Here is a 27068-nt window from a genome sequence, read left to right on the forward strand (position 1 = left end):
TATTGGTATGGACGATGAGAAGTTTTCAGACAAAGTTGCCGCCCTGGATTTTGACTCACAAGGAGCATTTTTACATACATGCACCTCAAGTTTTGGAAGTTTGACCATGTTTAACATAGACATCCGACACTGTAACAGTATATAAATAATAGAAGATCCCAAAAGCATCAAATGTTTACTTTAATGATGCAAGTCAGACTATTGTGCACAGCTTAACCATGTTGTTCTCGGGTCAATTTTGACGCAAGGACAACAGGTGTGATCAAATGTGGCCATTAAACATTTTGAAATGCTTTCAAAACAGTATCCTGACTAAACTTTGACATATACCAGTATGTAATAATCTATCAACATATATCATCATTTCTGCTTTTTTTAAACTCAAAAATGAAAATGAGGTGTCATTTCATTTAAATGAGGCCTATAGACCATCATTTCCAAAAAATATGTGTAAAACATAAGTTGGAATGAAGCTGGCTAAAAAGGTCTAACACAGAATTGGGTGATAATTTATACCTAGTATAAGTTTCTCATGTACTAAATGTTGTTTTTTCCTGAAAAATATAAGTATATAGCAGGGTTACTCAAAATTATTACTCATGGGTTAGGGTTATGCTATTGGAGGCTTCCTGAAGTTGTCCAATTAGAGCAGAGTTGGCTCATCAGGAGGCGGGCCTTAAGGCCTTAAAGAGAAAAGGGCTAAAACGGCCTGTTTCGGACAGAGGCTGAACTGAGGGGCTGCATAAAGAGCCAGTATATGACAAATAAGGAGTATTTAAAACCTTAAATCATGCAAATATATTCCAGTAGAGCCTCAGAATATAAACACAGACCCGTTGATTAACTTAATTTAATCATTTAATAATCCTTTCTGCAGTTGATTGGTTATAATTACGCATCTACTGTACTATTATGGTAGTGTCAGGTTTAATAAACGGTGCCACATGAAAATAACTTCATGTATTTCTCAGTGCTGCCCCTGCCTGGTCTTCACTGGCTGCGTCTTATAAATGTTCCTTCCCTTCTTTCCCTCCTTCTCCTCCTCCTCCCCTCCACCAGTCCACCAGCTGGCCCATTCCTCAGTGTTATTATTGGATTTCAGAAAGCCGGGAGGGGGCATATATCACATCTCCCTTCGTCACCTCCTCCCCTCGTTCACACTCATTCTTTCATTCATCTTTTTCCTTTTTAATAACTCCCTCTGCTCTTTGGCCATTAATAAAGATGAACTCACTCCACTGTCGCATCCTGCTCCCATCTCTCTCTCTCTGTCTCTCACTGTCTCCTTTTCCCTTTGCACTTTATTGACCCTCCTTCCTAAAATCTCACCACCACCACCCCATCTCACTTACCTTCCTCCTTACATTTTTCTTGATGTCCTCTATCTCCTCCCCCTTTCCATCCCCTCAGATCACCCTCCTCCTCCCAGTTTGCCCTCTGTATAAAAAAAAAAGCTCTTCTTGGCTTCCCTCCATCCCCTCACCTCTCTTTTCTCCTTCAATTTCTCTCCGTCTGACACAGCAGTCCATCATGTGCTGGGCTCTGGACACTGGCCTCCCTCTGACGCTCTCATTCATCAGGACTTTGAAAAGCAGAAATCACTCTCTCCTCTCCTCCGCTGGCCGCTGCCACTTATTGCGCTATCCATCACACCTGGCGGATGATCAATACGAGCCCTTCCCCTCTGCCCCTCCCTCACCCCCTGCTCCTTCCTCTCACCACAACACCACCCCCTCCTCCTCCTCCTCTTCTTCCACTCTTCACTGTATTTCTTTCACGTCTGGATTTCTGCAGCTTCTGTGAGAAAACTTGTCAGCCATTTCAGTTCTTGCAGCTGCTCCTGTGACATGGAACAAGACCCGAATGATGTGTCGATAGCAGCAGATTTGATCTTCTTTGACACTGACATGTAATTCAAGTAGTTAAACAGACATCTTTTGGTGAAAGTCCACGTTTATAACAAATCGTTCCTCAAATTTTCCACTGTTACTGGAGGATACGATTACTACACATCACCTAATATTTAACCAACAAGTTTTTGTCTTGGATTTAAAATGAAACAATGATTTATATGTTAAAGTACTGACTCTCTTTTTTTGTTTTTCAAAGTTTTATTTAGTTTTTCCACATATATGTACACTCAACACTTTCCTCACCAACCAAACAGGAACTGACAATCCTAATGACGAAGCAAAACAAGACAGGAAAACAAAACTAAACCCAAAATATTAAAAAAATAGTTTCAAATTTTAATTTTGGGGGTTATTTGCATCTGTGAGACTGAAATATTTATCTTTGTGTAAATATTATTAATATAAAATTAATATCAAACAAAACAGTCTCCAGTATTCGTTTAGAGCTAAATTCCAACGTCAGCATGTTAACATACTCACAATGACAATGCTAACATGCAGATGTTTAGCAGATGCTCACCATCTAATTTGTACAAATGAAGCTGATGGGTATACAAATTAGAAAGGTTAAGTGGCCACCACAGTTATTACAGTTTATCCTGATGGGGACATGGTTGTATGCACCAATTTTTTGGGGATTTTTGCCTTTATTTGAAAGTAGCTGGTATAGAAGCAGATAGGAGACATGGAGAGAGAGAGAGGATAATGACGTACAACAAAGGTCCCTTGCTGGAGTCGAACCAGGCATGCACGGTTACCACTCAGCTACCAAAGTGCTCCAGTATCCACCAAATTTAATGACAATTCATCAAATTGTTATTGAGACTTCACTCAGAAACACAAAAGTCAACCTGGTGGCACTAGAAGAAAGTCAAAGTATCACCAAATTGTTCAGTACATCATTTAGAAACCATGAACATCTGTACAAAATGTTTTGTCAACGCATGTTGAGATATTTCACTGTATAAGTGAAAACTGCTGATGATGTTAGATGAAGAGTCAAAAGAACCTGAATGTCTTTATAATCGATCCAATAGTTTTGATCGTAGATATTTCAGTTTGAACCAAAGTGGTGTACCAACAGACCAACATTGTTTCCCCTACAGCCGTGCTGCTAGCGTCGCTAATAAAAATGAACACAGAAGAGCCATTTTTTATTGCTGGGTAACTTTTCCTAGAGACCAGCTTGTTAGGCAGTGGGCTGAATTGATGGTGTTATTCCAGCCATCCCTCCTCAGGTAGGACCCAGTTAATGGGGGCAGGCAATAAGAGTGGTTAACAGTGGCTATAATTCTGCTGAGAGCAGCTTTGCTTAGTAAAACTGATTTGTTCAGAACACAGGAGTCGTTAAGCACCGCGGCCGGGCCTCCCACATCCTAATGCCTTTTCTAATCTCCTTTGGTATCGCTAATTCTTTTCGTTCTATACCACCATTAAACTTTTTCACAGGTTCTAGGCAATGAATTAAATTACACTGGATGTATTGGGCAAACGAACCATAAATTGGCCTTTGCTGCCCTCGCTGGTGTAGGTGGAAAGCTGAGAATACGCCTGTTAACTTGCTGCAGGTGCACAATAAAATGTAAACGATACAGAAACTATAGATACACTGACTCCTGCATGCCTCAGTTGGTGCCTCTTATGTATTACCATTACATAAGAGTTGTAGAAGCATCAATTTCTCTGTGAACGTCATACAAATTGGATTCAAAAATAGTCACAACTTGGAAATTTGGGTCCAAAAAAAGCTCCATTATCAGTTATCTGTCTATATTGATGTCATTATACAATATGTGTCATACAAAGTTAGCAAGAAATTAATTTAGTTTCATTATCAGTGTGTTTATAATTTGTGTGTTTTTATCCGCTCACCTAGTCCTGCATCCTCACTTGATAACATGGTGATAATTATGGAGAGAAATTAATCTTGCACTAACTCATTAATGTTAATTACTGGGCTTAAAACATTACTTTATACTGCAAATCCTGCACGGTTTGATTAAAACTCATCACTTATCTTGTACTAACTGCAGAGGACGATCCACCGACCGCCTTGATGTCCCGTCATGGCTTACTTGTCTTGTTACACTCTGATCCATTTTGTTATGACCATAAATGAACCACAAATCATCACTCACATTTGTAAATCTTGTCTTCATGTCTAGATGTAGGTCAGGAGGTAGAGCGGTGTCTAATATGTGGTTTTTAAGTGTCCTTGAGCAAGACACTGAACCCCACGTTTCTCCTGATTTTCATGCCAACGCCTTGCATGGCCGCCATTGGTGTGTGGGTGACGTTTTAAAAGAACAGAGTAGTTTATAATAAGCTTTAGTTTCAGTTAATAACCCAATAGTAACATTTTAAAAAATAACACTACAACTTTTACTTTAAGTGTGTACCAATATTAAACCAATTAGGGTTTTCTTTGAAATAATTTTGTTAATTGAATGTTTCTTTGTTTTTACTATCTTTCTTTCTTTTGGTAACCTAAATTTAGCTTCTTTTTTAACAACATGATTGCTTCAGACTTCATTTAACATCAGTGTAAATCCCATGTTGGAGACAGTTTTCATCCACTCTTCTGCAATGTGGACTGACAGTTTATTTTTAGTGCTAATTAGGGCTGAACGAAATGGACAGAATCAAATATCACAACATTTTTTACCAAATACCTTGATATCATGTTCTGATACTATTGTAGAGATGACTATTGGTGCTTTCACAAAATATTTACACAATGAGATTTTTGATAAATAATCATCAGTACTGTGGTTATATAAACTAAGCGGGTAAAGCCAAATAACACAACAGCTAGAACAGTCTAAGTTCAGAAAATGACTTTACTGTAATGCAGCCTTTAAAACCAGGGAAACATAACATTTATGCCGTATCACGATATTAGGATTCAAGGATTTTTTTGTCATTCCAACCATGTAAATACATGAAAGAGAACAAAATACCGTGATTGTAGTAAAAATATATAAATGTATAATAAAATAAAGTACATCTACACAATAGGCATAATGAATCAATAAATAAATAAGTAAATAGAGTAAGAGATGTTCAATATCTAAGACGATATCTAGTCTCATATCATTATATCGATATAATATTGATTTATTGCGCTGTCCTTGTGCTATCTGCATAAGGATAAAAACAGGCCCTGGTTTCTGCTCCAGTATTCCTCTCACTACTTAACTCCCCTGCTAATACTTGAAACATGGGACTAGCTTCATCCTCCTGACACACATTCATCAACATTGGCTTCAGCTGAGACTATACAAACTGACACGACCCGGAGTCCCGACGATGCGATGGGGGACACGGACCTCGACATAAAACCGGGCAGACGAACCTGCCAGAAGCTCAATTATCTGTCATTAGCAGGCAGCGCAGGCACAGGCGCGGGGGTAATTTGACAAGCTAAACCGGTGCTCTTTTACACTGGACTGCTTCATTGGACCTGAGTAAATATATTCTCGGGCTAATGCTTATAAATAGAAGATCTATGTTTGAACAGCTGAGAGAAAGAGAGGCACTGAGAAGAGTGGGTGGTAGACAGAATTAAGAGGATAGGCAAACTGAGAGGCTTAAAAGTAAGGAAATTATAATAAAATCTGACAGGCTGGATGGGAGTTTACTTAAATACTGTTGTCTCAGTATTGTGATAAAGGCCTTTTGAGTGGCAACTGTCTCAATGGGCATAGTGGGGTGAACAGAGGTTAATCTCTCCTGGACCCATTTTTCTCCCAAAACTGCTTGTTTCACACCGATTGGGAGCTTTTGAACTGAAATAATCCCGAGGTCACAGCCTACGTCTGTTTCAGCTGTCTTATCTCTCTCTGCTCTCTATGCTTTATTCATGATTTGTCCCTCTCTCTTTGTGTGTGTCGGACAAGGGTGTAATTTCCGCCGGGGATGGTGCGAACACGTCCAACTCACTTTTCAAAGTCGTATTTTGTTTGTCCCCCTTAGCTTTTACAGTTTCAGGTTGATTTTTCTTTCTAAAATCTCTGCAGACTTTGTCATCTCATTGTCCAGACAGTAAAATCCAGATGATAAAAGATCTGTGTTAATAAAAATATGCCCATTTGAGTCACCTTGAGTTATAATTTAGCAAGAAAGGAACCAACTAGTGACTTTTTTGCCCTGGATTTTGCCTCTCAGGCTACACACAAGCTGCTTTATTGGCATCAGTCATTTTTTATTTAATTTTTTTTTACCACTATATTGTTTCCTTAATTACATTGCATTTGCAAACTTAATCGCTGCATGAATTATGTTCACAGGCAACTTATTTAGTCATACATCGTTTTATTTAAATATAACATTGAGGTCATATAGAGGAGTTCGGGGTGGATGGCGGGTATACGAGACAGGATGTATGTGTGGTTAGGTTTAGGCAACAAAAGCAATTTGTAATTTGTGAAAGATTAAATATCAATGCTGACTTTTTTCCTTATTAATCCAAAACCTTCTTAATCTTTCCTGAATCGGTGCTCCCAGTGTCTAAACAGAACCATAAAGAGTTTAATACTGAAACTCAAGGCATATTAGTACCCAGTCCTAGCCCTTTTCCTCTGCTCCCTCCTTTCTTAACCATCTGACACACAAGCAAGTAGCATTTTAACACAAAGAAACTTTAGACGAGAGAAGAGAAAGGCAGAATGGACAGAGAGAGACAGACAGAGCGACAGAGATGCATTGGCTGTGTCACTCCGTGCCATCCTCGCCGGCCTTCGCCCCAGCTGTCTGTCAGCTGTCGGGCCTCCGAGCGAGGATGGACACCTCCGGCTGACACACCCCCGTGTGTCAGCCGGGGGGGGGATCAGGTGGACGGACGGAGAGAGACAACAGGAGGAATGGAAGAAATTGAGTGACGGAGGAACAGGAAGTGACACGGAGGGTGAGCGATGTTTCTCTGCCTCTCATCACCTGCACATCCTGCGAGAAACACATCTTGTTTGAGAGTTAACAGGTTGGACACCGAAGGCGGGGGGACAAACGAAATGAAGACCGTCACCTGGAAGAATGAGGTCTAACTACGTGCTTTTAGCCTCCAGCTGCTGACGGAGATCACCTCATAATTTAGTATTACACATCATATGACTTCATATTCACTCACAAATCAATACCACTTTCTAATATGGGATACTTCATAAAGTGTTTATGAGTTGCTGGAACTAATGGCGTCATTAATGGTTTGTAAATAATTAATGAATGCTTTATATATAAGCATAAAGACATTAAAGAGAGACTACTGCAATGAAGAGTTTGACCACTTACTGTGTGGAGTTATAAATATTAATAAGCTGTTAGTAACACATCTTTTACAACTATGTGTACCATCAAGGACACTCGGGTCTGCTTTAAATCCCATCTTAAAACACATTTTTTATTCTTTGGCTGTTCTCTTCTACACTAGTCTTTGTATTTTTGGATTTATAAATTAATTTTGGTTCAGATGCTTTGCAGCTCTTTTCCAGAAGGTAAAAGGTTGAATTGGCTTATTTGAGGGTGTCTAATGAGTTCAAGTTTCATGCAACTTTTTCATTTTCATAGTTTTGGCTATTATTCCTATTTGTTATAATATCATTATACTAGCTAAGTGTTACAGTCTGTTATGCTCTTCTCCTGCTGCTGGTAATTTCCATTCACCACACCCCTGCTCTACTCCTGCTAATCAGCCGCACCCACCTCATCAGTTAACTCTGTTCACCTGGGCACTCAGCTGCAGCTCATCAGTAATCACCTGGACTCTCAGCTGCACCCCATCTGTAATCAAGCCTGTATATATACTCCTGTTGTCCACTCATTCGTGACCATATCGTCATTTGCAATTGCTTCATGCCAGACCTTCCAGCACTGATTCCCTGGTTTCGACCCTGCTTGCTTTTGACCTCCTCTCCTCGTGTCTTCCCCGGTAAACGCACCTGACTTTGAGTATCACCTGTTCCTGTTTGCCTGTGGCTGTGTGGTGTCCTCCGGCTTTGATCCTGTCAGGAGAGCCCAGAAACTCCAGCTTGGTCAACCTCATGTCCGTGAGTGCTAGTGGCATTGTCTAACCTGCTGCCAACTCTGTCTTCAGTGACCCTGAGCCCATTTTTTAAATTGGGGAATGCACCAGTGTGGCTAAAAAGAGGTCAAATGGGTTAAAAACACCTGCAGCTATCTGATAATCAAACCTAATTCCCATTTTGTTTCACTTTATTTATTCAGCCCAACATTATGCAAAATATGCAGTATAACATGAACACAATAAGTCAACACGTAATGTAATAAGTGATAGAAATTATTGCTAAAACTACAAAAAATGAGACCAAGTTGTAATAAATTGTCTTTTCATGAATAATTTAATGAAAGGATTTTTATTCTGGTTGCTTTGTGGCTCTGGGTCAGATGATAGATGGTTCATTTGGCCCATTGGATGTGAGTAAACTGAAAAGCTATAACAAAAAACACAAAGCAAAAGATGCTGAAGAATAATAAAAACACAAAAGCACTTTACACCAGGCAACCCAAACGTTATTCTCATTAATGGCTTATTATCAATCTAAAACTATAAATACATTATTAAACAACAATGATGAAGTTAAAAACAACCTATAAAATATTTCTTATTAGTAAGTGGTATTATAGATTCCTATACATTGATGAATAAGGGTTAGGGTTAGGGTTACATATTTCCTTTAAAGCTTTTATACTGCATAAGTGCAGAACATAAACACAGGGCAGATGTAATGTTTTCCTTAACAGTTTTCTACTGTGCTAGTCGAGTGATTGACATGTTATTCCCTCCTCTAATGAAGACCAAAATACACTGCAGCTGAACGACATGCGTCAAAACAGATGCCCTTATTACTTTTTATGTACAGCTCTCACACCAGTGGTGGCTCGGCACATGCAGGCTCTCATCAACATGCCACCCTGCGACACTTCACACGTCTGTCCTATTTACAGCCTCACTGCCCCTGACAAAAAAAACATTATTTTTCAGAGGAAAAAGCTGTTTTGTGCTGCAGTGTTGGCCAAACAGTAGACATTTACTAGTTTGGTGCTTGGTTTTCACTGTAGTTTTAACTATCTCATTTGTGCTTCTTTGAACAAGGCAAAAATTAATCAATTGTTGGTTTTATTCAGATTATCTTTAGGGGAGAACAGTGTTGGTAGTCACCATTTTTTTTACTTTACTTTGAATAATATATAAATCATTTATACTTTTATATAACAAAGTTGTGTAGTTTAACCTCTCTGACTGCCCTGAGTATCACATCTGGAGGAGTCCTGGCAAAATTCCTGGTCATTATGTTACCTAAAAAGAAAGAAAGAACTAGATATATCACACCATATATAGGTATATGCCAACATGTGACAACCAACCCTAACTGGGATTTTTTGCTACCAGCAAAGCTAACAACTACATGTTGTAGTATAGCTAAGAAAAAACCCTAAAACTATGGCTCTCTTCATACTTTGTAATGATAATAATTGTTTTATTATGAACCCGTTGTGGATACTATATCTATACAGTGTCCTGCTCATTCCAAAGATGAATTTGCTAACCGTATCAATTGAACAGATGCCTGTGTACTCTGTGTATTCAAATTAATGTACTTAGAGGCACTACAGTTGAAACATTCAAATACGCGGGAATTTGCTACCAAACCTGTCCTTCATCTCCTGCATTGTAACAACACATATCCTGCTCTTTTGCTGAATCTCTGCATTTATACTCTTAAACAGAAATTTGCAAATTGACTTCTGCAATACCATAGTAAAAACCTAGAACAGAAACACTAAAGAGCTGGATATTTACATTTTCACATTAAAAACGCTGAATGTGGAGCGCCCTGGTGGTCGAGTGGTTAGCGTGCATGCTATTTAATCGCAACCATCCTGGTTTGAATTCGGCAAGGGTCCTGTGCTGCAGGTCATTCCCCCCCCCTCTCTCCCTGTTTCCTGTGGGCCTCTCTGCCAGTTACTGTCTAAATAAAGCGCAAAATAAATCTTAAAAAATAAATGATCTCTTTAAATGTTCTCTCATCTCAATGTCAGGTGGTTTATTCTGGAAATGACCTTTGAAGTAACCTCTAACTCAACACTTTTTAACAGCGCCCTCTAGGGGCCGAGATCTAGTGAATGTGACAACCAACCCCTTTCTCCCCTATAAGTTATTAATCAAAAAGAGTCATTGCCCTGCACTGTAGGGGAGGACAGGGTCAGTTGTCACAAGTTGTACAAGACATATTTGGTGGTCCACATCTTAACAGAATCAGCTTAAGGAGAATAAGACCGTTCTATTCCTACTTGACACTTTAGGCTTTCATTATGAATTAAAAGAGAATCTATTCAGTATACAGTTCATGAGGAATTCAAAGGAAAGTAAAAAGTGTGACTACCAACCCCGCTCTCCCTTACTCATAGTACGGAGTTACATCCAGGTGACTGCTACGTCTTCCTGTTGACACTCTGCAGCACAACACTTCCTGTTCGTGCTGAGGGCGACACTCGACGTGCGTCACATTGCGCTCTGTGGTGTTACGGCGGCGTTGTGTTTTCAGCTTGAGGTCTTCTCTCCTTTCCTTTTCCTCCTGATGACCTTTGACTCCTGATACTGTGTGACATACAGTATCAGCGGTGATGCAATGCCGCGGCAGACTGTTGATCCTCACACGGTCTTAAAACAGCCCCTCAGACATTCCTCTCGTCTTGTTGCTGACACTGGAGGTATGAATATTTATTTATATGCCTGGGAACGACCTGGATTTCCTTTTTTTCCCCCCCTCTATGTTGACCAATATAAGGGTTTTTCCACCTTTTTTTTTTTGCTTTGTTTTTTTTTTCTCCCTCCACTGAGAACATGTGGCATCAATCGTTTTTTTTGGCTAGTTTCTCCCACTTTAATCCTTCTTCTTGTGAGACAGAGTGCAAAGAGGGGGGAGAAAAAAAAGAGAGAAAGATGGGGGTGTCAGCGAGGAAGCACACGGCAGCTGAGGGTCATTAATCACTGTCATGGCGGAGAGGGAGACGGAGGATGAAAGACATGAGGGAAAGAGAGAGAGGAAAAAGAGAGAGGGATCGTGGCAGACATGGCAGGAATCTCTCCAGAGATGAGATGAATCGACCTATTCAGCGGCCTTCGCTTTGTTGTTGATATGAGGGCTGTGACATCACATCCTCTTAGAGACCAAAATACTGAAGGGTCTGAGTCAGTGAAGCAGGAGCGTCCTGGTCAAAAAAAAAAGAGGAGGGATGGGATGGGATGGAGACCACTGACAAACACATATGGATTGTGCATTGAATTACTGCCAGTCCAGCAGCTCCCGGAGGCCCCCGAACATCTCATGAAGACAACCGAGTTATGAATTATGTGGGAAAGTCGAACCCAACCTCAAAAAAAGCGAGATTCACATCCAAATCGAGCACAACTCTTTGGTATAAAATCGTTAAAAGAGTCGGTACCTTTTAAACCATTTGAAAGGAGCAGGTACAAGATAATGTCATTAAAACAGACCTCAAATAGTTCAAAACATGATTGAAATATGACATTTATGTGTGTCTGTTAGTCTCTCCTTCATCACTCCACACAGTTCTGATGTTTTCATCTGATGCTCTCTTCTCCTTTTTTATTTTTCATTTTTCATTTTTTCCCCCTCTGTCTCTTCAGTGGCGAGTCACATGCATCATGATTTATTTGAGAAATCTGTTTTGCAGTTTGTCACATTTCACTTTCATTGATACACCACCAACTTTTCCAGCTTCAGCCAAGCTTGAGAACTTTTTGGAGCGATTATTCTTTTCAAATTATCAGCGTTTTTAAGTCAAAAGGCAGTGAAAACAGTTGGATGGAAATGCACTTAATGACACATACAGATGCAAAATCACAGTGTACAACTTTCTGATAAGAGTTTATAATGATTAATTAATGGCATTCATTCCTTAATTTAGTCATGCTTTATAAATTTGTTGTGGAAAATTGTCCTCCATCATTAAACTTAGTCTTTTTAGCACTTTAGTTAATCAGAAACACACCTCACTGATAAACGGTCTCATGTTTCTCACTTTTCATTAAAACTACAATTTTAAATGTTAATGAGTAGTTAATAAACGTGTTTCTCGATTTCTACACTGCAAAAACTTTATTTCTAAGTAAGAATCTTACATTCAGGTTTGAGTATGATTTGGATTATCTAGTGCTGACTATGTGAGGATGTTTTTATCTTTCATACTTTATTTTAGCGTAATTTTATTTCCAATTTAAGTTCATCAAGAAGGCACCTCCAATGTCATTAATAAAGGGTCTCATGTTCAGTGAGGTATTAACCTTTATTTGGTTATAAAGGTTCAAATGTGTGAATAATGGGTATTACATTTCTCAATTTCCACACTACAAAAGCTGTATTTCAAAATAAGTAAGATGATCATCTCATATTGAGGTTTAAAATCTTGTATTTGTTTTGAGTATGATTTGGATTATCCAGTGCTGATTATGAGGATGTTTGACTTTCTTTAAATAAATATCCATTAATTAGCATTAAAAAAAATCTTACTTAAACCAACAGCTAAACAATCATCTGCTATAATAAATGTTCATAAATCATTAATAACATTTTATTGTGGTAATCCATCAAGTCTGCAGTTCTTAATGTTAAGATGTTTAGAAAAGGACTTGGATCCTGATGACCTGCGTTAATTTAGCAGAACGTAAGTGGAGAAGTCTTCCAGGTGAACTAACGAACTTAAAAAGTCAAGCACTTTTTCATTGGAGGAGCCACAGCTGGAAACCCGAATGTTACTCCAAGTTTATAAAGGGTGAGGAAAAAGAAAAAGCAAGAGGAATGAGCGTGATGCTAACTCCTTTCTCCTGCCCACACTTCATACCACGACTCTGGCCTGCTGCGCTGCGGTCGATTCTTCAATATGAACCAGATACATGAAATCATGATACTTTATTATTCTGGCCATCCTGCAAATCTATAACATCCCTTCACTTCGAGAGAGGAACGTGCGGATTGCATGTTCTGTATATTTTTCTTGCCTCAAGCTAAGACATCAGAGCGGAGGGGGAAAAAAAGTTAAGGGCATGATGAATGTGTTCTGGCCAGAGGAGAGTGGGTGGTCTGTACTGTATCTGTCAGCGCTGCTATTACAACAGACAGCGGAGTTACAGGCCAATAAGCGGCACTATCATCACCGTCATCAGCAGCAGATCCTCAGCTCAGCTCTCAGCTGTCCACATCACAGCCCTGACAGCCCAAACATGTACTTACCCAAAGAGCTCTGCACTTGAATGTCTTGAAAAACATTTGGCACTGTCACCGCGTGTTCTTAAAGGGCCCGTTCATCCAAAATGACAAGAAACACATTTTACTTAACAGGAGGGCAACAGGCGTTCTTTTAAATTGACCATAATTGCCAAAAATATGTGTAAAACGTGGTAATATGTTGGAATGAAGTTGGCAAAAAAAAGGTCTAACACAGAATTGGGTGATAATTTATACCTTATGCTTCATAAATAGTCAAACCAGACCGAGTCAATTTTCACCCAGCTGGACAAAAGTTGCACAGTCGATGGGGAAACAACAGCAGAGTTAACTGTGGTGTTACTTATCCATCTTTACATACTGTTGTTTTAATTATGTTCTCAGGTTTTATGAGTTTTGTTTCCAAACCAGAATTTAGTTTATAGTTTAAATGTTGTTTGTAATACATTAAAAAGACATTTAAAGATGCAGTGTGTAGAATTTGAGGTAGAATATAATATTCATGAGTATGTTTTCATTAGTGAATAGTCACCTGAAAATAAGAATCATTGAGTTTTCGTTACCTTAGAATGATTCCTTTGTATTTACATAGTCAGTTAATGTATGTTATGCTTGGAAAACGAGGGTAATTCATTTGGTTGCAATCTCACCACTAGATGATACTAAATCCTACGTGCTGCACCTTTTAAAAACAACAGTGTCCCATCAGTGCAACTTAATTAACAAAAAGGGTATTCACATTACTCCACAAATTACTCAACATCAGAACTAATTAGTTAAGTATCAATGCTGCCTTTCGACAATGCCAACAAGTCCTACATGTCACATCCTCTGTATTTAATACAGACTTCAGCACTGGAGAAGTCCCGGTTCACACACCAGCTCTAAACAAAACGGTCTGATTCTTGATTTTGTTCAGTAGTTCAGAAGACAAAACATGTAAGTAAGAAGACGTTGAAGATGCTAGAGGGCATATTTTCCTCCTCTTTTGGAAGTGAGATGCCTTGAGCTGTTGATCTCCCAGCCCTGCAATAAGCTAACTTGGAGTCTCCACCGGGCGCCTATGCACTGCGTTCTGGCTGCACCACGGTTTTTCCGGCCTCTTCACAGCATGCTATCCCACGTGGAGCGTTTCACCAGTGCAGTGCAGCGTAGCGTACTCTGGGCAAGCTATCCGCCTTTTTTAAATTAAGTGGGATTACAATCATTGACTAGAATGGCAACCTCCGGAGGCCGTGTCGGAGCCAGAACGCGATGCCCGGTACAATCAAGCTGAAACACGTAGCAGCCCAGATATTAACCCTCCATCTACAGTAACTCCTGATTAGACAGCAAACAAGTAGATCCCCAAAATGTCAAAGTAATTTATAGTGGGATTAGTAAACCAGATTTAAAATGTGGGCACATATACTAAAATAGGACAAATATAGTCCAAAAAAGACATTGAGTGCTTTGTTGCCAGATTGGGGCAGTTTGCAGCTTAATTGAACGTATTTTATGTTGATTATGTGGGTTAAAATTGGTTTGAGATCATTTCAAACTAATTTGAAGCAAAAAAGAGTGCATATTGTCCATCCAGTCAGTCATCAGGACATTAATAGACAACGTTGAGTCACTGGAGTCACCAAACAAAGAGCGACATCTGTCAGTTATGTACCCAAAAGCTCCTTAATAAAGTTAAAGTTTATTATGGCTAAAATGGGATGGTTGCAAAAAGACAGCACCCACCTTTTTATAAACGAGTGTGTGGAAGACATTATCATCTCAGCATGAGGGTAGCCGAGGCTAAAGCTAAGTAACAGTGAAGCTATTTGACGTCATTTATTTATATGAAGGGAAACACTCAGTCTAAAAGCTGGCAGCAATGCACCTTAAAATACCACCTGGATGTACAAAACCCAAACCATCTGCACGGCTTATTAGCATTAATCAAGAAAAATACAGTATGTTCTGTTTGTAATTTGGAGGAATCCACCCTTTAAATTTATGTTTGGTTTTATTTCCACGATGCGTTCTGACTTTATGGAAGAAGCAGACGTGTTAACAGAATAAAGGGTAATAATCCCTCCTGTTCTTTCATGGCCCTCTTCCTGTTTTTTCCTGGAGCTTGTGACGCTCGTTCCCTGGAATTTTTATGGGAGATTTACTGGAGCAATATGAGACCGAGCGCCATCATTACTAAGCTAAATAGGAACTAGAGAGAGAGTGTGAGAGAGGGCTGCTATCAAAACAAGTGTGACGTCCGTGGCGCTTATTCACGACTGAGACACTCACACTTTGGAAATGGAGGGCAAATGCGGGCGATACTTTGTTATCCGTGAGATTGTGGAGGAGAATAATGAGGTCACCTATGAGCCAACGCTACTGTGTGTGTGTGTGTGTGTGTTAAAGTAATGAGGTTGCTGTCTTGACTCTGTGGCCACCTACAAGGACACACACACACACACACATACAGAATATACATCACTTAGCTTTATCTGTCCTATCCTCTTGTCATTCGGCCTGGGAACTATACCAAGCCCAAAAGAGTGCAGTAGACTGTGCCACCGCTCTATTTCTCTCATTCCCTCTCTGTCTTTCTCTCTGCAGCTCATGTTATCCTCTCTGACAACACCGCATTGATTTATGACTCCTGCAAACAGACACAGCCAGCAGACAACCCAGAATGAGCATGCGGGAGTTCGTGTGTGTGTTTTTTGGAGGTTTTTTTTTTTTCATGCTCACGTGATTGATTATCCTGTCTGTCTTGTCTGTGGCATTTTTGAAATGTAATCTCTCTGAACAGCATGAAAGGTGCAAGACCCCCAGAGAAAACAACCCTTCCTCTTCTTCTCCCACCCACCGATGTCTATGCAGTGCAGCAGCCTCTCCCTCTCTCCCTCTGTATACTCGCCTGTATTGTATAAGCATACCTTTGCTCGGGCATGCTAGGGAAATTGAATTCCCTCTCTTCCTGTAAAGCCCTCCTCAGGATTAAACTGTCACCAGGTGATTTACTGTAACCTCGCTGTAAACGGCGTCATCCCTACACGCAGCGCTGATTGATGTGCTGGCGAGTGTTTTGTGTTGCCACATTGTCACGCCATCATACATTTCTCTTTGGTTACAGCACAATGACAACTCACAGCCGAAAACACAATGGAGGGCGTTTTTGTTTCTTGGCAGTGGTTGATATTATCGAATAAAAGTTTTTACGACTGAGGTGAGAAGAGGGAGAAAGAGGACTGGATGAAATAAAAGTCTCATTGTCTTATTTAAAGGTCAATTAAATGTTTGATAAACCCCTCCCCTCCCGGCCCAGCATTTATCCAATCGTAGCTTAGTATTTGTAACTATGCACGGCAGGCCTATCAAGCTCTGCATTCCTCTACTGGCCTTTATCGATATATAAAGTACGCCAAGTTCAGATTTTTGTATTAGGGAGTTTGAACTTGGCAAGTTTCAACTCTTTATCTTCCAAAAGGAATTATATCACATACCAAAATGGCTTTAGAGACATTAGAGCCAGCGGTAATATACCAAAGGGATTGCAGAGATCAGTTCAGCATATTATGTCCTCTCCAATATGATGACAGACGTTGACCGGACGATCGTGTCGGGATTTGGTGCTGCTGACATTCGTGAAATGGCTCAACAGAAGAAGACGTTTTTAGACAACTGACATTATAGCTATGTTGAAAAACTATATTATTAATAATGATAATAACAATGATTAGTTAAAGCTGCAAGCAGCAATGAACGGGCCCTCGCCCCCCCATGCATGTCGGGCTGTGGCACAGTCGGAGGGTGTGCAGGTAGACGTCTTTATTCGCAGGCTTTTATTTGACGTCGCATGATGTGGTGAAATATCACTGCCTGTGTCCACTATGTGGCGCTAGACAGCACCCACCAATTATATGTCATGTTGTAGTGTGTGATGTGGAGAACACATCCTGTAAATTTCATATAAATCGGATAATGTTTGTCATATGAGGCTGACTTCCTGTGTCCAGTAGGTGGCGCTGTGTATATGACACAGTATTGATGCATAGACGTGTTCAGTACGGGACCCTCTACATGCGTGATCAATTTGGTGTAGATCGGACGATGTCTGTAGGAGTTATAAGGATTTCCTGCTTTTTGGCGAAGGAAATTGTCGGCACCGCCACGCCCAAACCTAATCCCTAATCAGAGTTTTTTTTTACTTTTCATTTCCAATGTCTCAAGATGATTCTGAGTGAATAAATCCATGTACACTTTTTTTTTAATCGTAATTTTACGAATTTATCAGCATGTTGGAACGCAAACCTTCCAGACAATAACAGAAGGACGTGTCATTGAGTTTAATGCATACCGAGAAACCAAATTACGATGACATAAGTACCTGCGCTGCCATGTTTGTAGTTTTGATCATGCAAGCTGTGCTCAAAAACTATTGTTTAACTTTGTTGAAATAACAAAGGTTTCAACTTCAGATAACAAGTGCTATAGTGGATGCCAAGTTAAAGGACGGGTTCAGGAGCCCAAATGAACATTAAAATAGGTTTTTCTTGCCAGCAGCTCCCATTCAACTCCAAAAACATTGGAGCAAATTTCCAAATAGGCAATATTTGGAGACACCTACCACATATTTGTAATCTAAATGGTCACTTTATAAATATTAAAACTTGATAAAGTGACATTTTAAGAGTCCTAGATGGAAAATTACAACAGCTTTTAGCCTGACTGACATCGCTGCCGGTTGGCACCAAACGTATTCTGTGATACTCAGACGTCCAAGTCCACATAGGTCAGCATCCAAAGTGCCTTCGATTTAACGGGCAAAGTCATTTGGACTGTACTTGTCTAGATGGAGTTAAATAGATTAAAAAATAAGACCATTAAAAAACAAAAAGTAAAAACAATAAAACATTGTAAACTACATAAGTACCATTAGATAATGAGAACAACAGTAACGAAGGGGTTTGGGGTTTAAACACTTCAGATTTATTGTAACTATATTTGTGGTTTGGGCTCTCACTTCTATCAGTGATAATAACATGATACTCACCAAGTTAACCTCTTAGATCACGTAGATCTTGAGATCACAACATCTTTTAAAATGAGAAATATATGGCAAGAAACATGAGCAGGTCAGATGATCAAATCTCTAGATTATAGCCAAACGTATTTGGAAGAGAAAACCAAGCAGTAAAATTATTATCCAAACTACTTACAGTCCAAATTTATGGTTTAACTGTAAATCCCACTGAGTGTGGTGTGGTGTGGACGTTCCCCCCACCTCACATTTAAAAATCCCATTTTTGCTTCTCAGGCAATATCGAGGTTGTTGATGTCATATTTTATCTCTGGAGGTTGTTGGGGTCACATGCAGTTGGAGAGAAAAAACTGCAGACATTACTGAGGGCTAAAAATAGAAGAACATATTTATTTAAGTTCATTTTCTGCTAAAAAAAGATGCTTGAATTGAACATGAGAATAGTAATTAACCTAATAGTAATTCAGTAAAAGTAACATGGCTTTTTTTAGTAAGGATGGAAAATCTGTTTATCAAATTATCAAATCTCTAGCATGGAAGCAACATTTATATTAGATTTAGTGTATTAATAATGCAGCAATTTACATAGTCTAGCATTTCAATGTGTTTTTTACACTACCATTATTAAGGAAAGAATGATTTGAACCAGATTTGTAATGTTGTTTATTATCTGCCCCCTAAAAGTTGGAGTCGTCTGGCACTTTTTCAGCTGAATCGCAGCTTTTCTTTTTGACACATCATTAAACTCAGAGTAACACAGTATGACAACATGATGGGGTGTAAACATCTACAGACTCATGTCTCTAAATAACCTAAATATATAACTATGATATAAACGGAGGACAGAGCAATGCAGAGCGATTGTGTTTCCTCACGAGCTCCGATGTTAAAAGCAGCAAAGTTGGCTAAACTTCCTGTTTTAAACAGATGAGTACTTACAAAAATTCATAATGGATTAAGTCAACATTAACCTTGTTTGCTCATTTCTGAGGTGTCCTGTCAACAGTTTTACAGATGTCTCTTTTGCAGTTTTGGTCTATGGGGAAAATGCAGAGGGGGATTTTTCGCTGCAGTACCACAAGTGACCACTTGGAAAAATTGGCTCCATGGCTAAGCGGTGGCGCAATAAACAGCTCTTATAATACATACATGGCCAGAACCGTCCCACTTGATATTGTGTGAAGAAAACCCATGGACAAAATTACAAGCAGCAAACTTTAATAACAATAACTAAATGTTTAGCTATAGCTCTCAAGTCTTCGTTAAATAATTCACATCTTATCCAACTTACTGTTTAAACAGATGCATACTTCCATGGATCAAAAATTCATGATAGATAAAGTCATGATTGGCCTTATTCACAGTTTGAGGTGTCAACAGTTTTACAGATGTCTGTTTTCCAATGGTGGTCTATGGATAAAATTCAGGCGGGGATTTTACACTGCAGGCCACCAATGATCAGTGGCGCCATATCCAGCTCTCATAATACATCCTGTTTGATAGTGTGTGTGTGTGTGTGTGTGTGTGTGTGAGGGAATAATAATAATAACTAAATGTGTAGCTACAACTTTCAGGTCTACGTTAAATAATTTGCATCTTATCCAACGACTAAACTTAAAATGCACAACTTGTACAATGACCAAAGTGCGAAACTCATTTGCTTTCTCACACTCCCTTTCCCACAGTTTTCCTGCTCACTTTTATTTATTCATTGTTTTATTTCATATTATCCTGTTTTTAATCCCATAGCACGAGGGGGGGATGCTTTTTTGGGAGCCCTTTATTTTTTCCATATGAGCTTGGACACAATTACATTTGTGTGTGTGATCTGCTTTAAAGAAGTGAAGAATCCAGGCAGTGATCTTAAATCAGTACTTTGAAGTCATGGAAAATGCATCTGGCCAATGTGCCCATCTGTTGCCTGTGGAGCTTGAGTTTGCCATAAATTACGATTTGGGCATAGTTTTTAAAAAGTCAAATGCTTTACCTGAGAGGATTTCTGATAATATTGGTTATTAATTGATTTAAATGCATTACATTTGCATAAAACAAGCATATCTTGTCCACTCTCATGTTGAAAAACGTCCCTTTTAAGGTAAATTTTAAACAGATGGGGGAAAAAAAGTTATTTTTTAACTGATTGACAGTCTTAGTTTACTTTTGTCACGTTACAGATCTCAGTTTGTCATAACCGATAGCGATGATGGGCTAAAACTACCCAAAAAAAACATCATGATAAATTGTAATTATCCTTTAACGCTGCAGCACTGACGCAATCCTAACAGCAATAACTCCAACGCTGCTCCTCATTTTTCTTCCTGCGTTTATGTGTATGTGTGTGTGTGTGTGTGTGTGTGTGTGTGTGTGTACGGCGCTGTGTAGCTGATGATAAATGAGCCCTGTGGATCCTGAGAGAGCTCGCAGAGGAAAGAATAATGGGTATTTAAGCACACTTGTAAATTACCAACACATTTGTCTTACACTGTCCCCTTAGGGATATCTGACAGTGCAGCACACAAAGTATATAAAGCTCACATACATCTGTTCCACATAGCCTTATTGGATCTGCTGACATCACTTAAATACAAACTGTCACGCCATACGCCATAATTCATACTTTGAAAAAGAAAAAAATGCGCATAAAGCTGTCTTTGCACCTGCATGTGTGTTTATGTATGTGTGTGTGTGTGTGTGTGTCTATATGATGGAGGCTTGCTCAGCAGGTGTGTGTCGGGTCACGCAGAGTGCACTGCGATGTTTATCTCTAAGTATCGCAGACTGGCATGCTGGACCGCCTGGTGGGAAAATGGGACTATGGCTATCTGTTCCCTCTGTGGCGTGCTGAGCGCCAAGCATGTGATTTAAAAAAAAAAAAAAAAAGGTTTTTTAACATGTTTCCATCATCCTGCACACATGCTTGTCTGCCACTTTTGTTAGTGCAAAGACGCCTGACCCAGCAAAAAAACATGATGATGAAATAGGCTTGGCGTGTTCAGTTTGTCAATATTTAGCAACAGGGGAGAGATTGTGAGATTAGTAAGACTGAGCGTTATTATTATTAATTGTGTATTGAAACGTACATCATGCTCCGGTTCTGAACTTGATGACTTTGCTTTGACTTTTTTCGTTGGACCGAATCCCGCTGAAACACAAGAGTTGTTTTGAGTTTCTTGCCAAAGTGCGGATCATCACACGGCTTTGTGTTTCTCCAGCCGCAACGTGCTGAAAGTCTTCCAGGGGAAGCCAGAGCACTCCAATTCATCATCCTCACTCATAAACAGTCATTAATGTTTATGACAGGTGTCGTGACATGTTTACGACAGCATTATGTCTGCTTTACGAGACCACTGTCAAGTCAGGTTTTACGACCGTGGCAATCGAAGGCAGCTAGGGGACCGCTGGCAGACCGTCCGAGAGGTTTCTGGGATGTTTAATCAGTTACTCGCACACACTCACAAATAAAAAGAGAGAACAGTGTTTGGCAGGGAAGTCAGTCTGTTTGACAGGGATAGCCATCAAACCTTCTCATTAAACTCACTGGATCCCGGCTCCCCTGTTCTTGAGGGCCTTTATAGGAAAATCACTATTCTCAATTTGCTGGCGGTTGTAAAAGTTGTATTCCAGGTAAGTTAGTGGATGTGGTTTCTGGTGGAGGTTAAGCAACAGCCGCACAGACCCCCACCATACACCCCCACCCGCCTTCTTTATGGCACGTTGTAAAGCTGTTGGCAGCCCGACAGTGGCAGTATCTTTTTATCCGGCTGCTAATTTAAGGAAGGAGATTAAGGTTGTGAATTACATTCATGGCATTGGCTTTTTTTTATATTTGTTGATGGTGACAAAGAGCTCTGTTAGAGGCATGTGCAGCATACAGAGGCACTCCTCCTGATGTTATTTTAATGTTATCATTGAATGCTTGCTATATTTCTTACAACTAACACTTTATCTGAGGTAATTTACTTAATTCAAATGTATTTTTGTAAATACCCTTTTCTTATTATATGGAATTTTTTAATAAAACGGCCCTTTATAAATGGTTTTTAAGTTCTAACCAATGACTAATGATCATAAATAAGAAGAACTGTTGCGCCGCCAGGTTGAGAAAAATCCCTTTGACTGATTCAAAATTATGACCATTTAATATCTGGACCAAAAACCTATTTATACACAACTTGTCGAGCCTTTATTAATGGATTACCAACATTTATAACAACATTACTACCATTATAACAGAAGGGATTTTTCACAAAATGTGTCCTTATTAATGGTTTGTCTAATTGTCCAACTAATCTAAGGATTAGTAAATGTTCAACCACCATCAACTATTAATAAAGCTGTTAAATATAACTTATACACCCATTATAAGGGGTAGCAATGTCTGTGTATTGAACAAAAAATAGATAATAGTGGGTTTGTGGGATTAAAACAATCCATACTGACTTAATTAGACAAATGACAACATTGATCGTTTGTTCAAAGACTCACATTAACATTTTTTGGGATAAGTGACATCTTGTGGTTGTGCAAATTTAGACCTCTGTCTGTCTGAAGGAAAAGGCAGAAGTAGTCTGATGTTAAAGTGAAGTGTAGCTTCATAGGTAGGATGATGGTGGATAAACTCCTGCTGCATGTTATATAATTTGCATGCAGTTAAATAGTAGTTACCTGGATGTAACTCCAGTTTTATGAGTACATGTTGAGACCTCTATTATAGGCTATATTTCCACTGCTTTAATGTAATAAATTCTACAATATACATGTTATTTTCATTCAAAGCTGACCATCACAGAGAGTGGAGGGGGAATGAGGAGACACACAATTGAATATAGAAATAATGACACGTTTTTATACGAGCTTACACCCATAAATATGCTACCTGCATACTACAGCTAAGTGGTGAAATGCCAAAATGCTCCAGGAGGAATTTGAGCACAAGAATTATTGTTCTACACGTTGTAGTAAATGGATTATCGGTAATGCAGTAACAAAAGTTTAACATTGGAAACAAAAGCACATCAGAAAATAAGGAGACTCCGTACTAAAATATGAGAAAATATACATACTTATCAATCAGAAGGAATCAGAAATAAAGGCCTATCTGTAATATAAGTGGTAAATATATAAATATAGGGCCTTGGCCACTATTAGAGGAAATACGGTGATTTTGAAAGGTAGTAACAAACTGTGTTGTCTTGCTGGTAGGGTCACTAGTTTAGGTGTAACTACTTATTGATTTAGCCTTACAGCATTAAGTCCAACTGGGTCATTAGCTCTTTATAGATATGTAATACCTTACATTGCAAGATTTATCAAGCTGTTAAAGTGATGTTTTTCATCATAGACATGATTGATAACACTTTTGTTAATATTCCTTACAGCTTCATTAAGACATGGACAGATGCTGTGCAAGAAAAAGAGAAAGTGTGACTTTGTGATGCCCCAGTTAAAAATGTTAGATAGCAGAAAGCTGCACTGGTTGAGTAATTCACTTCTTTATTTTCACAACACAGCACTCTTAGACAGTATCAACACTCAATGACTACGGTGAAGAATATCTCTCTTTAAATAGCTAATCTTTGAGTTGAAATTGTAGCAGTGTGTCACTGGGGCTTGAACATGCACTGCCCTTCCCCGCGCCTTGGCAAGCACTTTACAAACAAACGTAAGCAGTTTTATTGATAGGGTAATCCTAGACTGATTAATGGCCCAATAATCAGCCCGTAACCTGCAATAAATCAGCCACTGATCAATAGAGCTTGCGCTCTGCAGCCGTGGCCAGATCATTACCATGTCACTGTATATCTACCATTAGCATAGGAGGGCAAGCACTAAAGGGAGGAAGAGAGGAGTGGAAGAAAAAGTGCTTCCTGTCTAATGTGTTGGAAATGGGATTGATAGAGAGGTCATTTTTTGATTTCATTTGTCTGCCCGGCTGCCTTTCTCCCTCCTTCTTCTTTCAGTCTGATTAATGGCCGTACAGAAAAGGCAGTGATAAAGATGGAGAGGGAAGAGCAGGATGTTAAATTATGATAATGACAGCACAATTAATGACATTAGGAGACATTATTCAGGCTTCTGGCATGTTACAGCTGCTAATGGTACTGCAGGTGTACAGTGCTGTGCAGCAGAGTGGGTTTACTCCTACCTTTTTATATTTGAACATAAATATCTCAACTAAGAATTAGAAACAAAAATACAAAAGCTTATTGAGCCTCCTGTAAGAACATTTTCACATACTTCTCTTAAACCTCTCTTACTTCTTGATGTCTGCTGGTATGAGTTTTCCAAGTTGGCTCATTTTCAGCCTAATGAATGTCACCTGTTCACGAGGAGGTGCACGTTGGTGAGATTTGACCGTTAGCATAATCAACACCCCAAAAATGTCCTAATAAGGCAACATGATTTGCTCCATTTGTACTACTGAAATAAAAATAATCGCATCCAAACAAAAAACCTTTTAGTACACTAGCAGCTATTATTATGATAATATGTAAATTTTCTTTGTTTATATAATTTGCCAGATTCAGTATCATATTTAAACTCCAATATCATTCAGATTAAGACATTATAAGACCCATAAGGTAGACCTGAATTTAGGAATTTTGTAAATCTAAGCAATTTTCTCTATATTTTTATTCTTGGACTCAACTAGAGTAGCTTTGCATGATTTAAAGTAAAAAAAAAAAAAAAAAAAATCTTTTACTGGTCCTTTTATGCAGCCCCTCAGTTCAACGTCTCTTAACAGGCAGTTTTAGCTCCTGTGGTTTTAAGGCCCAATGTCTGTCTTAATTGTCTGATGCCATTTTTACACTGGTCTAAACTTTCGCATTGTGATGTAAAAGCATGTTTCTGTGTGTCTGTTTGTGTTGGCAAACTTATAAGTGAAGCCGCCTTCTTTTCTTTTTGCTTATTTACTCTCATTTCTGTCTTTGTATTACCTATTGAGATACTTGTTTTCCTTTCTAAATTACTTTGTGCTTTACTGTTCATAAACTTTATAACTAAAAACCGCTCTAACTAAAAGTTCTTCATCCTTTGCCAGTTTTTCGGGCTACTCCCTCTACTCACCCAAACTCATCCAACATTTTCTCTTCTCTCTAATAAATCTTGCCTCACCTTTCTATCCGTCTTCTTTCACCAAAATTTAATTATGTTGATTAAGACACAAGCCCTGCAGTGCTCCCCAAACAAGCTCAGTTTCTTCAGGGAAAAAGCAAGTCAAACCAAGATTAATCAAAACCAGTTGTTGGGCAACTGAAGTGAGAAACTGTCAAAACTGCTCTCTCAGCTGAATCTAGGAACTAGATCTGCAGCTTCTCAGTTCAGAGAGCTGGGAACAGGCCGCTAACTGAACATGAATCACTCCATCAGTCTGTGTTTATTTATAAAACCATAAATTGTGTGTGTGTCTGTGCCTAAAACCTTTTCATGTACTCCTTCAAACAGTCTGTACTGATATGTTCATGCCTTCTGCACCTGTTGTACAATCCAGTGAATCCAGCGTGTCAAATGGAATCGCCTACGTCAAGTTTTCTGATTACTCATAATATGATTGCCAGGTAGACAAGTCAAATATTCACATGTTGCCTTAATTTTATTCAGAATATTCTGTAAATATGACCTACTGAATGAATGGCTCATGTCAATCTTCTAGTGTGTTTCTATTAGCCGCTTAGGAATAAATTGGTATTTGGTAAACCTTGTCAGTTGTAATCACATGCTGCTAACACTATTTAAGCCAATGCAATGTACAGTCCAAGAATATTTTGAGGAGGATTATAGGCGGACTTTTAAACATTTAAAAAATGGCAATACCGGTACCAATTCAAGTACCCTTAAAGGGATACTGATACCAACTGAGTACTTTGTTCGATATCCATTACACATTTTGGGCACTTGCTTTTATCCGGTGTAACTGGCGTATATTGTAGCCACACTTTAGAGCGTTTAGGTGGCATCTTAGCTGCTGAACTGCTAAGAGCGCTAACTCAAATTCACCATCACAGACGGGTTGTAGCTGCTGTGGCAGTGGGCCAATCACATGTCGCATCAAATCGAAGAATGCTTGCGTTGATTGGCTGTGAGCAAGTCCGTACAAATAATCATATTTTCTAGCTCTGGGTGCAAAAAGGATCAATTACAGGTATTGTTTGACGGGAGACATTCCGATACTACTTGGTATCAATTAATTCTGGTTGATTCCTTAAAGGTATCGAGTACTGATACCTAGCCCTAGTTATACTGTTCATTATTCTTGGGTACTGGAGTGAAGGATGTTGCCATAAGCATGTACAATAAAGCCTTAAAATCCTGTTGCTATGATGTAGAGGAATCTGCAAATAAACTCCGATTTAAACAAGTTTTTGACTGAGTATAATGAGTTTAATGTGTAAAAGAGATAGCAGTTGGTAACGTGTTAAAGTTTAGGAATGCAGGATCGGGTCGGTAATGGATGAGGCTTGACTTAACGTCAAATCAATTTATATCAGACTTTTTTCTTGCCTCCTGTGGACTTGGACATTGGGTTTCATAAGAAAATTGGATCTAATTCAGTGGAATATGAGTCAAAACAAAGATACTTGGCCTTCCCATTCCCATGAGTGAGAAAGTATGTCCAAACATATGCTGTAGTTTGTGTATAATTGATTTTAAAATCATAAAATTGTTTTCGACATTGGTCATTAATCATTATGACACGTTGCAGTCAGAAAATGGACTTGGAACCAATGGACTCAATTGTTTTTTAAAGGAGAATGTTGGATGGAAATTGTTTGTTGTCCGAGATTTCAGCAATTACTTTGACGAGTAAGAAAGTTTTTATAATCAATCAAAACAATGGACCAACAAAAATAAAAACCCAAATTGTCATAAACC

This window comes from Scomber scombrus, chromosome 15 (assembly GCF_963691925.1).
Source record: "Scomber scombrus chromosome 15, fScoSco1.1, whole genome shotgun sequence".
Classification (NCBI taxonomy): Eukaryota; Metazoa; Chordata; class Actinopteri; order Scombriformes; family Scombridae; genus Scomber; species Scomber scombrus.